We start from the raw sequence: 16,088 nt of genomic DNA on the forward strand, positions 1-16,088 counted from the left end.
CATACATTCAACGAAGCTACAAATGTAATCGCCGACGCTCTTTTGCTTTCCCAGTTTCCTATTTCATTCTCCTCAGGGTGGAGAAAAAAGAAAAAGAAAAAATAGAAATAAGTAAAAATGAAAAGTGGAGTGATCGTAGAAGGGTTTGTATATGAAGAAAAAACCCATCTCACTGTGAAGAAGACCTCTGTGTTTTTTGCTGGTGATGGCTTCACTGCTTACGATTCTAAAGGCGAACTTGTCTTCCGAGTGGACTCGTACGGCCCCGATTCTCGAGACCAGGGTGAACACGTTCTCATGGACGCCTCCGGCCGATGCCTTCTTACTGTCCGCCGCAAGGTATGTATAAAATTCATCTCCTACTTGTATAAGTGAGTCAACTCAGTGAGTCAAGATTTTTGCGGCATTTGTGACAAATGAGGATTCTTGTAAACGCTCATTGTTTTTAGCCCGATTTGAAAAATTAAATGGGGGTGAATTCTTCCAAGTTTTACGTTAAATTCTTCCAAAATTTGTGATTGAGTTAACTCGTGGTTAAAATCACACAATCGAATCATTCCTGAAAATAAAAAATAAAAAATAAAAAAAAATAAAAAAAAAAAAAAAAAAAAGCTAGCATAAACTTTAAAAAGATTAGCCAGGATGAATGTGTACATATGCCATAATGAACATATGGTGAACACAACAATCGCTGACACCAAAGTGATTGCAATTAAAATTAAATGATAAAAAGAAATACAAAGCAAAAAAAAAATGTCGTACCCTTTTTGATATGGACTGCTCAACCTCATTTCCCTTTTTAGAGGATCGACCTCTCAGCTCCTCTTCACGTCGTTGTCTATCCATTCTGGCAAAATCAATTGAACAAATACATCATAAAATTATGCATTATTCACTAAAGATGACTGGAGGAGATCTATATGGAAATTTCCACGTCATAAAAATATGGAGTACAAAAATTAAAAAATACAATTCATCGAAGATAAATCAACTTTCAAATAGCAATAAACTTCATTTGCACCGCATCTTTCAAGAGAATAAGAAAACAGGCAAGATTGTTGTTAACTACTACTTGACCAGTTGTTGAACATACCGCCTCTGCACCCAACGGATGAAATGTTGGGGAGGAACAAATGCCCGCTCCATGTCAACCAGTGCAACTACCATGTTTCTTGCTTCATTCTTAAATCCCTCCAAAGCAGCAGTGCCAATGGCCACAACCTACACAAATTTTAGCAGCAAAGAATGTTTCCATGAATATCCAATCGAATAAAAGATGTGTACATCTAAGTTGATTGGTGATTGATGGAAAGCAGTGACTCATGATTACCTCTCGCTTAAAAAAAGGATATCTTCCAAGGCCTGGAGTGGCATTAGCAGCAGCTGAGACGATATCAACAAGAACCCGATGCACCTATTCAAAGATCTCAAATATAATGGTCATAAAAGTAAAATCAAGAGTATACAGCCAGAACAAGGAAGATTTCATACGCTATAAATAGAGAAGTTAGTTCCATAGCAACAACAGCTCTTGGTCATGCAAGAACTAACAGTGTATTAGCTCAGAAAACCTCAGGAGGATAAAAATTCAACACAAAGAATGGGAATAAAGCAGGAATTGTATGGAGAAAACAGGAAAAGAGATCTGGGAACTGTTGAATAGATGCAATAATGATTCTATATGGAGGAAATTCGAATCCAATTATTATACAATTTTATTTCCAAATTTGCTGAGCACCAAGGTAAAATACTGAAAGGAAAAACCATATCAGACGATGGAAGTTACAGGAAGGGAAAAATCAATTAGCAAGGTTGGGAATGAAAAAAAGGGGAGCGATTTCTGGTTAAAATAACTTACTAGTAAAGAGAAGAAAATGTATGTGATCATGAACCATTGAAAGCAATGCCACATGATAAATAGAGACAGTTCTGGTTTACCTCATCAACACAAAGCCGCGAAGGTTCTTTTGCTAGCTCTTAACACACCCTTAATTAAGGACTTCAACCCTTTCTCTGGAGAAATAAGATAAGGTTGATAACCATCTGCTTCTAGCACAATCTGGTCACAGAAAATTGTTATTGTAAAAGCATAGAACAAACATGAAAAGATCAGAAGCAGATGCTTAACAATTGAACTTAAAATTGTACAGAACACGTACCCTCTTAACACTATTTAGGTAAAAATGTCTATCTGAAGGGAGCTGTTTGATGCTATTGGGAAATTGCCTTCAAAACTAGCAACAACTTTCCATCCACCACCCTGAAAGACAAGAATAGAAATCATAAATAAAAATATTACCAAGTAATAATGTTCTGATTATCTAACAAAAAATTGTACAACTGCACTGTGAGAAAAATAATACATAAGCATGCTATCTTGCAGAACAAGACTGATTGATGGACCACAAACAGGGGAAGCCATAACAAATAGATTCTCTTAAAAGGAAAGTCAGTTTAGATTTACCAACAGGCAATCAGAGAAGATGGTGGTGGAATCCAAATGTCAAATGAATCACCAATGAAAGAAATTTATGACCCCATTTGGATACCTATTTATGAATGGTTTACAAAATCCAGTCAAAGTCAAATATGAATTTTAACCCCACACTCATAACTACTAATTATTATCCATACATTTCGTGTGATCCATTACAATTCATCTTCATAAACCATTTAGAAATTTGCCAAACAGAGGCTATATTGAAAATTGCTAAGACTTAATATCCACCATTTATAGCTTGAAGGAGTTCTTTCTAGTTTTGACAATATGTAGAACATATTGAATAAACTAATCATGAACTATGAGTACTAAGTACGCTGAGGTAAACACGTAGATCAAATGATGATGAGGGAAGCCACGTTTCATAAAAATAACTAAAAGGAAAAGTTTCTATCCATATAAATTTCTCCAGCTGACCCATAAAAAGAAATTTTCACTAATATCAGAGGTTTGCTTCATAAGAGCGTGCATAGTATTCGATAATCCTACTTCATTCATTGTGCAGTACTGGAAAGATAGCAATTTACCTAATTACAGATTTTAAAAAACTCCTTAATTAATGAATAAAATAATTCCCTAAATCTCAACTCTCCAGTAGTAATATGCTGAAGGAACTTATCCTCAAATTCACGGCAAAGTTCCAGGGCTAAAGCTTTTGTACCTTCGGCACTATGAACCATCTGTTCACGAAGCTTAATCAATTCATCCTGTATTATTTGGGACTTGCCCCGAAGCCTGCAGGAGTTGCAAAATGCATGAATGAAGTATCAATTAAGGTACAAAACACATACATGGAATGGCAGGATAACACAGTTCAATAAGATAACAATCCCCATAGAATTTGTAACCTTGTTTCCCTCTATAGTAATATGGACAAGAGTCATAGATGCTAATGGGGATCAAAGGGAAAAATCAATTTTCCATAAGATGCAATACAAATTATACTTGAAAGGAAAAGGGATTGCCAAGGGCAACACTCCAGTAAGTGCCGAGAGAGAGAGAGAGAGAATCTCCTTGTGACAGATGAGCAAGTAAGGAGCCAACAGACGAGCAGATTGATGAAAAGCATACCCTGAGAGGAGATTTGGAAGCCTGACTTTCATAAGATTTCAGATCTGCTGAGCAAGGGTCTCCACCAAGGCTAATCTCCCAAGATTGCCATGAGGGAACCTGTTAGTATAGATTTCAGACTTTCACTCTCTGCTCACCATGCAGTTTCCAAAGAGTTGTCAGCACCAACACTCCCTGATTGAGCAGATGCTATTGAGACAGATTGGCCAATCACAGCAACACATGGGATGTCAGATATGCTTCGTGGTCCTTGATTCAATAGAAGTGCCTGTACAGCAGCAAGGACTTTTGGTTCTGAAGCTGCTTGATCTATCTTGCTAATAAAACCCACAGTTCTTGTACCTAAAAAACAAAACCAACAATTGCCTACACATGAGTTTCACATGGAGGGGAATAGAAAATGGATTTGGGGGATATGCAGGAAGAACACAGTCCTCTCTTTTCTGTTCACACATCAAAACGATAAGTATATGACAAACCCACATTCTCCACCAAGCTCCTTCACAATTCTAATAGCTTTCAATGTTGCAACTTCTGGGGCCAGGACAGCAGGTATTACAACGAGCAATATCACATCATTGTGTTCAGCATATTTTTTCTGACAACAACAAATAAGATGGCAATTAGAAATCCTACTTTAAAAATGTTAAGCAACAAAGTATTAGAGACCTCATGCTCATAAATGACACGTTGAAGTTCATAGAATTGTGTACAATATAATTCGGGTTTTCAAGTAAGTGAACATTGGAATCATCATGGTAAGCAAATTTTGATGATTACAAACATTATAATTTTATTATCAACAGAGAAGCTCAATTTGGAAGGTATAATCCAAAATCCACAACATAAGTGAAAATTTCATAGAATGACACGAGATGTCAATGGAATGTAAAGAAAGCTCAAATATTTAATAGCTTACCATTAATGAATATTGTAATTAATAGATACCATATTTAGTTTTGATTTTAGTTACCAATAATGAATATTATATGTAATTGATATGTACTATGTTTAGTTGTGATTTTGGTTCTATTTAATGAGAGAGTCTCTAACATTAAGAAGCATCGAGTCTTATCGATTATCATTGAATTTATTTGACATGGTATCAAAACTAGTTCCTTAGAATTTTTTCTCTTTTTTTGGTTGGGTTTTCTCATGGCGAGAGGAGGAAAAGCTCTTCTCGTCCAATCTTCTTGGTATTCCGATAATTTTCTTTGTTGGTTTTAAATTTCCTGAGGAGGCTAATCTTTGATTTTTGGTTAGGCTGTTCGAAGGGATTTCTTCCAATTGTAGCCTGTTGGCCAACAATATATGGCTGGATTTTTTGTCGGTGCATTGGCCGTTAGAGCTTTTATTGAAATACGAATTATGTGTTCGATTGAGTTCTCCCAACTGATAGAGCTCAATGTGTGTGGTCAGCACACTTCATGAAAAAAAAAATTGGAAATTTTTCTAAGGGTGTAAGCTCTCTAGAGTGGTTTTTGGATGAATCTGCACTATTTGTTGTTCTTGGATCTCACATTGTCACTATTTTTTGTAGATGGTTGCTATTATTTGGGTCTCTTCTTTGTGGCCACGATCATTGTCATCGCCGCCAATTTATGATTGCAAATTGATGCTTCTACAGGCATCAATTCAAGGGGGATGTTAGTGGAATATAAGAAAAATTCGAATATTAGGCAAGCTACCATATTTAGTGCCAATTTGACACACATTAATTTATTTTATGGTTGGCTGCAGGATCATTTTCAACCATACATTTACACACTAAAATATTCTACATATATGCCAAAAACTTTTCTTTACTTTTTAACCACACATTCTCCTAATAATCATTATTCAAAACTATTTTTTCTACAATAATGGATGTCAAACAGGCTCTTAAAAGGTTACGATTAATGAATATTGCAATTGATAGCTACCATATTTAATTGTGATTTTGCTTACCATCAATGAATATTGTAATTGACAGCTACTATATTTAGTTGTATTTTTGTTATATATAATGAGAAAATCTCTGATATTGAGAGATATCGAGTCTTGTTGAGCATCATTGAATATATTCGACATGAGAGAGAAAGAAAAAGAGAAAGAGAAAAGAAAAATTGGAATTACCATTGTTCAAAGTGATATAGCATCTACTTATGAATAGATGTCACATATTCAAACAAAAATGTTTTGCACTTGAAAACATATCATGATTCCGTAAATATTCTTGAAAGGAAAATGTAATGTGCATCAATGGTACTAAAATTAAAACTGGGAAACAGCTGGTCTCTATCACATAAAAATCTAGCAAGAATGAACCATTTACTATATCAAACATATTAATTAGTGGTATAATTTTAATACACTTTACTAGTTATTCTTCAATCAATTGAATCTTTGTTAAATTGAAAAATGAACCAAGTCCACCCTTTAACTCAAAATATATCCATATTGTTGTAAGCAAGCAACTAATAAACAATATGAAAAATCTTAGCCCCCCACTCCAACAAAAAGGTTACAGACTGAGACATGGCAAGACAAGAGGAAGATTCCCTACTATCATTTTCAATATCAGTGAATATATAAGCTTGGTCAGAGACCATTAACAATTAAGACGCAAAATATAAGGGAATCCAATTTAGGAGAAAATCAATTCAAAATTGACAAAAAAATGATTCTAGATTCCAGACAATCAGCCCCAATTCAATGGGATTTCTATTCTTTTTAATCATCAAGTATGAATTTATATAATGATGGTAATAAACAAGAAAGAATAAAAGACCACTCATATGTTATCATAGTCCATTTTCAGATAACAGAAAGCAAATAGAAATTTCCACCCAGACAATTATTTAGTTTACAAAGTCCAATGTGAGAGCAGGATGACTTTTATACCAATCTAAATTAATTGACAAACCTGCTAACGGTATAAGTTCAGCTGATAGAAGGATAAATGGTATAATTGAAAAGATGACCATCTAAACTTTAAAGACTAAAAATGTTCTTTTTTCGACTATCACCAGGAAACACTTTCAAACTATGTTTATCAGAACAGCTCAAGTTCTCTTTCTACAAAATTACAATAAGAATTGATAAGCACGGTCTACAAGGCTAATCTCGCATCATTTGCCTCACTTGCTATACCCCTGCTCGACATCACAAAGACTATACACCCACAATTAAACTCCTTCCAATTCAAAAATTCATGATCCACTTCGGCATTCACAATCCAATACAAAACAACATTTTTTTACCGAAGATCAAACAAAAAATGCAATTTCAATTCCAGTTGAAAATAATTAGATTGAAATTCCGGATCCAAAAACCAGATAGTCCAGAGATATAAAAATGTAACCATTCAATTCTAAAGTCATAAATTAAAACAGAGACAGCATTCAATAATGCTGTGATTAATCAACTTACAGTGTTTCCAAGAGCAACAATATTGAGAAAAGTGGAGGAGCACTTGGAAGAAGCAGACGATGACGTCTCGTCAATATCTTCATCGGCAAGCAACCCTGCGGCTTGCCGCATCGAATGGGACAACTGAGACAATTCCTCGATGGCATCCATCAATATAATCATTTCTCTCGCTCTCTCCCCCTAAAGCAGCTGCTCAGATTAAATGCAGTAGATCAAAGAACCAAGACTCGCAGATCCAGCAAACGGAATTAGATCAAAGTTAGACGTTCGCTCAAAGAAGTCTCTAAAAATCACATTAATTGAAAACTTTTAAAGATCTCTAAAAGTAAGAAGGATGCACTGAAATTTTTTTGAAGTAATGTAAGTTTCATGGAATATAAAAAAATTTGAATAAGCAGAAAATACCTTTATAAAATCTTAAAATTTGTAATTCATTCATTAATTACTAGATTTTAGGATACTTTCACAAAATAATAATAATCATAATAATTTTTCAATCCTTCAACATTAGAGGTATAATTAAAAATTATTTTATTCTATTAATTATATTTATTTCTATTTATCTTTCTCTCTATTATTGTTTTTCTCTATTTTCTATATAAAAAAAAGTAAATTGAATTCATGTAACTTTTTTTTTTCTTTCTTCATTCTTTTTTTTTTTTTTTGTGAAAAATATCTATTTTTTATAAAATTATAAAACTGTATATGAAAATTTTATAATTAAATTTAGCCCCATTTGATAGTAATCTTTAATCTCAAGAAATTGATTTTTTTATCATTATTTATTTAATTAAGATCTTAAATTTTTATTCTTTTAATTTGTTTTAGTAAATGGGAAGGAAATGGGAATTGTGGAAACCAACACCTCTTGGTGAGAATTTCACATCATTGTATTAGATTCACGTTGATTCTATTTGAAATGAAAGTCTTCGAAAGCCTTTCGAATTCTACAAAACTCTTAAAACTTTTAAAATAAAAGTCCATATGAGTTTACAAAAAACTTTCACTAATTCCATACAAATCTATAAAAAAATCCACGAAATCCACAAAAGTCAACATTTAAAAAAAGTCAATCAAAGTTTTTCAAATGTCCAAATTGAATACACCCCTTTTAGTGAATTGGAAAAACTCGGGCCATATCCGTCACTGCACCAAAATTTTCACCAAATGTTGAACTAAATTTTACACCTAATTAAAATTCATCTTCAACGATTACACCAAAACTTACACTAATAAGTGTAGTTTCTACGCTTACTTGGGATCCTAAATAATGATATTCTGTTATTCTTTAGATAGATTAGTACCTAATTTGTCATTTATTACTTTTATTAGGAAAAATTTATGTTTCAAAGAAGAATTGAAAGAAATAATGGAAAATGTCTAAAATGAAGCAAATTCAAAATTCGAGAACTAAAATGCAAATACTCAAAAGTTATTTCAGACATCATGATGAAAATTTGAGAGTGTTAGGGGTCAACTAGATGAGAAAAAAAGTCAAATGGATGAATTATAGTCAAAATATTATCATACATTAACTTTCAACCGAATAAATTATGCTTTGGATTTTTAACCTCATACTGAGATCCAACGCACTTTAAATCACCTCAATCGGATATCAGGAGAAAAAATTATGATAAAAATACTGAAAGTTATTCAGTTGCTAGAACTTAGTCAAGGCGTGTGCCCTTCCTTGCCTGCAGGAAATGTGCGCGCCCCAAACCAAAATCGAGCAATTGAGGCACCCCAAAGTCACCTAGGGCACGTGCATCAATGTTAAACGCAAAAAAAACTTAGGTTTTCTTATTTTATTTTGGTAAGAAGTCTTATTGGCATCATATAAATAGGATAACACACCCATATCATTAAATAACCTCCCTTGACCTAATTTTTCATCATATTCTACATATTTTGGAGGCGACATATTTTGGAGGCGAAGAATGATGCTAGATCATCAACATCAAGAGAATTGTACAAGATTCTTGAAAATTATCCATCTAAAATCAAAATTTCATTAAGAAAGTGGATTTTTCTACCTTCTTCCATATTTCTTTGATCCGAGTAATGTCTTTTCATTATTTCTTGAATAATTTAATAATTATGATGGTTGACTAAGGTTTTCGTTGTATTAGACAAATGATGAACCCTATTATTTGTTTATTTTAATTCAAAACAATTAATTTAGTATTTCATAATTTTTTTGAGTGTTTTTACATTCCCATTGAACTATTTACTTGTTTGATCACCAATTAGATAATAAGTTGCTTGTTGTAGTGTAGAAATACTCACAATAAGTTCAAAACATGATGAAATCAACATATGAATAATAGGTATTAGGAATAATATATATGACATATGCAATCATGTGTGATAAATCCTATTAATCAATGCATGTTTTTCACATGAATTCAGACTAAAAATAGGATCGAGTCGTGTTAAACATAAGTTTAATATATCTTGGAAAAGAATATAAAATAAAAATGGATTATCAATTGTCTTGAATACACGAATTTACTAAATTATGAATTAACTAGTTTACTTGCTTTCTTAGTTTATGACTAATATAGAGAACAAACAATCACAACTCTTTTGATTTTATATTACATCGAATTTAATAAAAGTTACTGAACTAAATATTAGACCTTATTTCTCGTGGAAACGGTACTCTTAACTCAGAAATCTTATTACTTGTACAACGATCCGTACGCTTGCGAGTTTTCTACGAACAAAATTTTGACTCCGTTGTCGGTGAATAACAAATTTAATTTTAGTTTAATAGTTTATATTAGATTCGATTTTTCTCACTTTATTTTTTTTGTTGATTTTGACTACCTACTCTGATCTCTCTTATTTAGCATTCTTTCTAGTTGCTATTCAGCAGTTTATGCAAGATTCTGACGTTGGCATAGTAGAATTATTTTTGCAATAATTTATTTGGACATGGACAATGAGGAAGAAAATATATATTGTGAGTTCTGCTATGGGATGCATTATACTAGCTACTGCTTGTATACATGCACTGGCCTGGGAAGGTTCAAACTCCTGAGGTTTCAACAATATTTATGATTTCGAATATTAGCATTTAACAATGCTAATGAATACTACATGTCTGTGGGCGGGTGTATCTCGTCACACATGCTTGTGAGAGTTGGTCCTTCCATGTTGAACGAGGAGGTACTTGCAAAAAATTATACTGATCTTTCCAAGTTAGATGAAAGCAAAATGTGCGTGGGAGATGGCATATAATGGATCGAATTTAAAAGGGGTTATTTATTGTAATTTGAACTTACTGGAGCACTATATGGAACTCATTTTTATTTTATATAAACAAAATCCTAAACCAATGTTACAGAAAGGGAATAAAGGGGTAAAAAAAGAAGAAGAAGAAGAAGAAGAAGAAGAAGAAAATGGAAAGAAAAAAGAAAGAAAAAGAAGGGAAAAACTAATGCCACTGCTTTTCTCCATCCTCTCGACGACGACGTTAGGTTGATTAGAGGTTCAGAGCATTGCTCTACATTCACGAGCAGTTATTCTACTTCGTTCTTATTTATTTATTTATTATTATTTTTTTAAACTTAGATTTACAAGTTTACAACTGTCATAGGCGAACCTTGAGTGCAAAATCACCTGTCTCCTATGACTTGGTTTGAAGTGCGACATAAGTTTAATTTTGGTAGTTCAACCAATGAAATATATGAAAACTGACTATTACAAAATTCAATAGTTGCAAATACTAAGTTAATACTTTCAAGTATTACTTGTTCTAAATTCATAAGGCACTAAAATTGTGGATTTTTTTTACAAGCAAGGTAGGATAGATCTTGGGCCTAAATCTCTTTCCCTAAAGTGGGCTTTCCCCATTTCAGTGCCCAAGAATGGTAGTCTCCTTGTTGCTGCTGAAAAGCTTGACAAAGGTCGCACCTTTTAGGGAAATGTAGTTCTTCTTCTCAAATCCAGAACAGGAAACAACAATGGAGACCATTTGTGGGATTTAATTGTTCCAATTGTTACTGAAATTATGTCTATATCATAATTTTCAGACCCGGACCGGCCGGTTCGATCCGGAACTCGTCAAATCGGACCCAGATCCGATCCGATTGTAAGGAATTTATGGCTGAATAAACAACTCGTTTGAACCACTAGTTTTACACAAAACCCGGTTACCAACTTTTCCTTGACCCGACCGGGTCTTAAGCAGCCCGTGTTTCACTTTCCTTACAAAGTCCAGTTTCCCCACTCCCGTCTCCTCACAGCTTCTAAGATTCTTGCAAAATTAAAAATCTCAGCCACCGTCTCCAATCTCCTAACGGCTTCTTCTCACTCATGGAACAAACAGCACCACTATAATCACCTGAGATCTTTAATATGAACTTAACACCAAAAAGAGTCCCAGTGAAAGATCTCAAGATTTTCATAGCTAATTCCTCAACAAAGATAGGCTATTATTTTTCAGTGGCTTGTTAAGTAGGGTTTGAAGCTGGGCTATAAAATTCTTTACCTTTCACTAACTCTTTAATCAATCGTTTCCTCTTTATAAGTAGGGTTTCACTCAAAATGCTCATTTTTCTCGCTCAGTGTGTGTAAATTTTTTAGATCTAGTTTTGAGGGGAAGAAGGGTTTTCTATGGTTTAGATCTGGTTTTTAGATCTTGCTCAGCATTTTTGTTTTTGTTAAGAGCATAGGGGCAAGTGCCAAGTGGGAGAAGATGGCTCAGTGCCTCATTTTGTCTGTCGTGCCAGGAGATGTCTCACGCCTGTGTACAGTGTAGAGGAGCCATTTAGTTTTCTAAAGTATGATAATTCCTTTGCACTTTCTGGTTTGGATTAAAAGATAATAATGGGAGATTGGAGAAGATGGCAGAAAAGGACTGAGAAATTTGACACACCTTCAATTTCGTATAAAGAGTAAAGACAAACACTGACTTTGTTGAATAAGATTCAATGATGATTTTATTTTTCAAAGCATATTTCATTGATCTTGAATTTGTGAAATTTGAAATACAAATTGATCTTTAATTAACAAAATAATATGAAGTTAATTTAGTTATTGGAAGAAAATGGTAAAATTTTATTATTCAATGAAAATAATTAATAATATATGATAGGCATTGACCCACCGGTTGAACCATCGGGTCGCCGGTTGAACCACTGACCCGTTGACCTGCTGCATTTTTCGAGTGAGTGTCCGGGTCGGGTCTGATAACTATGGTCTATATATTCAAGTGCTCACTAAAGTTTAAGATGTCGAGTTTTGGTCACTAAAATTTGAAGTATGTTGGACGTTACTCACGAGTATAACAACCATTTAAATCCTCTAACAAAATTGATGATGTGGCTGATGGAATGCATACATGGGGGGCATACATGGCTCCCCGTCACGTTGTCAAATTTTGAGATAGTTGAATTTTGGCCACTAAACTTTGAAAAATATTTTTGATTGCTTATAAACTTTGAAAAACATCTTCTATTGCTCAATGAGCCTTGAGATGGTTGAATTTTGACCACTAAATTTTGAGACGGTCAAATTTGGCCATTAAACTTTGAAAAACGTCTTCTATTAATCACGGTAATTTTGGATGCAATTAACATTCGTTGTTAAAAGTTGAATTTGGTTTAATTCTAACTATTGTAGGTTTAGTTGTAAAATTCAAATATTAAAGTTTAGATTTAATTTAATTTTAATAACAAATTTATTGTATATTTCGTTTCATAAATAGTTATCTTACTATTTGAATTTTTTTTGCAATGAAACTTACAATAGTTTTGTTATTAAAATTAAATTAAATGTAAATTCTAATATTTGGAGTTTACAATGAAACACACAATAAGCCCTTGTTTGGTGAGGATTAGAATAAGATTTATTGTAAATTTTAATAAAAGTTGATGAAATGTGTGGTTAAAAAGTTGTAAGTCCCTTAATTGTTGATTTTGAGTTTGATAAAATTCTAAATTTAATTTCTACCAAACATGGGTTAAATTTGTTGTTAGAATTAAATTAAATTCAAATTTTAATCCAAATTTTAACAATTAATTTTAATTAAATCTAAATTTATTGTGAGCAATATAAGATATTTTTCAAAGCGTAGTGATCAAAATTTGACCATCTCAAAGTTTAGGGGTCAAAATTCGACACCTAAAAGTTCAGTGAGTAATAGAAGATTTTTTTTAGATTTAGTGAGCAACTACAAACCTCTTTCAGAGTTTAATGGTTAAAATTTGACATTTTCAAATATCAGTGGTCAAAATTCAACTACCTAAAGTTTAGTGAGCAATAAAAGATGTTTTTCAAAATTTAGGCCGACTTCACCCCTATCCATGTGAGCGTATTCGGAGGAGAAAGCTCAAACCCGAATGGTGAAATTTGTTGCTGCCACTGAGTTGCTTCTGTCTATTGCCGACAACCAACACTTTGTCTCGTACGCGAAAGAATATTCTGCAGCCAAGATACGTTGGGGTAAGTCGAATCACTCTTCGTGCCGATACAAGACAATATTTCAATTATTCAAAACAACAATTAATTATAAATTTGCAACAATATAGGGGTATTATTATTTAACTTCGGATATATGGGAAGGGGTTAATGAAAGAGCTTACATAGCTGTAACAGCACACTATATAAACCCACTTTGGTACAAGTATAAAAAAATTATTGCTTTTAGAATTATTGAATTTATTCACAATGCTAATAATATATAATACTATTATCAGTATTGTTAGAGAATATAATTGCGAGGCTAAAATTCGGTCATTTACTTTCAATAATGCTAGTGTTAATAAGGTAGTTATCGATAAATTGTGTAGGGTACTGCAACTTGATTTCGGTGAGTATTTGTTTCATATTCATTTTATGTGCCATATTTTGAATTTAATTGTGCAAGATGACTTAAAACATATAAAGAATGAACTTCAAAAGATTAGGAATGCACTAGTATATATCATGATCTCCCCTAGTAGAAAACAAGTATTTGAAGATTATTGTGTCGAAATAGGAGTGACGACTGCTAAAACATTTGTTAGCGATGTAAGTTATAGATGAGACTCTACTTACTTGCTGTTAAAGTCATGTGAAGGTTTCGAATATTTAATAATCGACTTTTATAACAGTAGACACGTTAGAAGCGATGACGATACTATATTGAATGAATCTGATTGGCATTTAGCTTTGAAAGTTAAAATTTTTTTGACATCTTTTTATGAAAACACAAAAATTTTATTGGGCTTTTATTATTCCACAAGTTGTATGATGCTTGAACACCTTTATATAATTGCAAGAACATTCCATAAATATAAAAATGGCCCTGATTTTAGTGAAATTATAATTGTTATGGAATTAAAGTTTATAAAATATTGGAAAGATTTGCCTATGTTGTTTTCTTTAGCATGCATAATGGACCGTCGATATAATTTATCGGGAACTAAATATATAATTGATCAAATCAACAAATCCTTAATGTTTTATACACCTATCACCTATAGGAATTTAGAGCAAACATTATGTGAAATGTATGAATTATATGGGAACCGAATGGGTGAGAATGTTAGTCGGGTACCCACTGCACCTACTCCTTCTACTGAAATTAAAGAAGATGACACTGAAATAATAAATTTATTTCAAGGCATTAATATATATAGATATGATGCAACTGCAATGTATTCATCGAGTGTCATGTCGTCTACATCTATATCTTATCAAACATCGACCGCAACTTAAAATGTGATATCTGTCAAATTAATTGATTACTTCAATTAAAATATGTCAACAGACAAAACAATTAAAAAATGCTAAGGAGAAGTAATTGAATTCTAGGAAAAGTATGAAAGAAGTTGACCAGTTATTTTTGCAATTACGAAAGATCTGTTGACACCTCGGTTAGTACTGTTGTTTCAGAGTCTGCTTTTAGTGTAGGTAAAAAAGTTTTGATCGATGTTAGGACCCAACTGAAAGAAAATATTTTGGAAGCCTTAGTGTGCGTGAAGGTTGACAAGATGCTAATTTTCGAGTACAAAATAAATATGTAGAAATTACATGTCGTTAGGTAAGTGATATTTGATTTAATTATATTAATCAAAATTTATTATTTTTTAATCATTATATTTAACTTTCTTTAAAAAATTGTACATGTTACAACAAGTTGTTCGTATACAATTTTTAACTCCGCCTACTTAAAATTGATGTAGCCGATCCCAAATCCGGATAAAGGAGAAGGATTTACATTTTATCTATTTTAACAAGAAAATGAAAAAAAATGAATTTTTTGTAAATGTATTTCAAAAGAAAAAAACGTCTTCATTATATAAATATTTAACACTTTATAGAAAATATTACTATATGATAAAAATAAAAAAATCGTATTCATTAAATTATTTTTTTAAAAAATACATTTGTGTTCATTTGTTTTTTTTTTTGTTTAAAAAAATAAAAATGGACAAGCTCGCGAGCTAAAGCTCGGGTCGGCCCACGAGCTCAACTTATTGAAAACGAGCCACGAGCTCGACTCGGCCCATTACCATTCCTATTTAATGGTGTGACGAGGCACCATGTATGTATTCCGTTAGCCATGTCACCAATTCCGCAGAGGTTTTAAATGGATGTTATGCCAATGAGCAACGTCTAACGTTTTTCAAAATTTAGTAGCCAAAACTTACAGTTTGGATGCAACTTCTGGATTGGTGAAACCTCACTTGGACCTTGATTTCAAATTCTTCATTGGATATGAGGGGTGGCGTCTGAAGAAAGAGGACAATGAATCTGATTACTGGTATGTTGCTGCATGTAGTGCAACCTTGATTGGGGTTCACGAAGTTCTGACGGCTTGTGGAAAGAAATTCTTCAACGAATGTGTGGTCACTGCTCAGAATTGAGCCGCAAGCCCAAGCAAGATCTCTAGTTCTGAGTGAGGGACTTAACATCAAGAATCATCAGTAGACTCAAATATAGAACTAAAGTGTACAGTATTTAGCAGAGGCTTAATATCAATAGATGTCTTGTCATTTCTTTTACGTTTATGTAAATAAGTTTGCTACCAATGAAAGTGTATGTATTAATCTTCTGAAGGAAAAGTTTCCCTATATACACACTCGCAATCTCCATCTAGTTATATGACCTTGCA

General features: G+C 32.9%; 1 pseudogene; it reads right to left on the bottom strand.

Annotated features, from left to right (window-relative positions):
- LOC111374349 overlaps positions 1 to 4,208 on the bottom strand; it is an 8,400-nt pseudogene extending 4,192 nt beyond the window's left edge.
- Positions 4,209 to 16,088: the final 11,880 nt, after the last annotated feature.

Source organism: Olea europaea, unplaced genomic scaffold (assembly GCF_002742605.1).
Source record: "Olea europaea var. sylvestris unplaced genomic scaffold, O_europaea_v1 scaffold124, whole genome shotgun sequence".
Lineage (NCBI taxonomy): Eukaryota > Viridiplantae > Streptophyta > Magnoliopsida > Lamiales > Oleaceae > Olea > Olea europaea.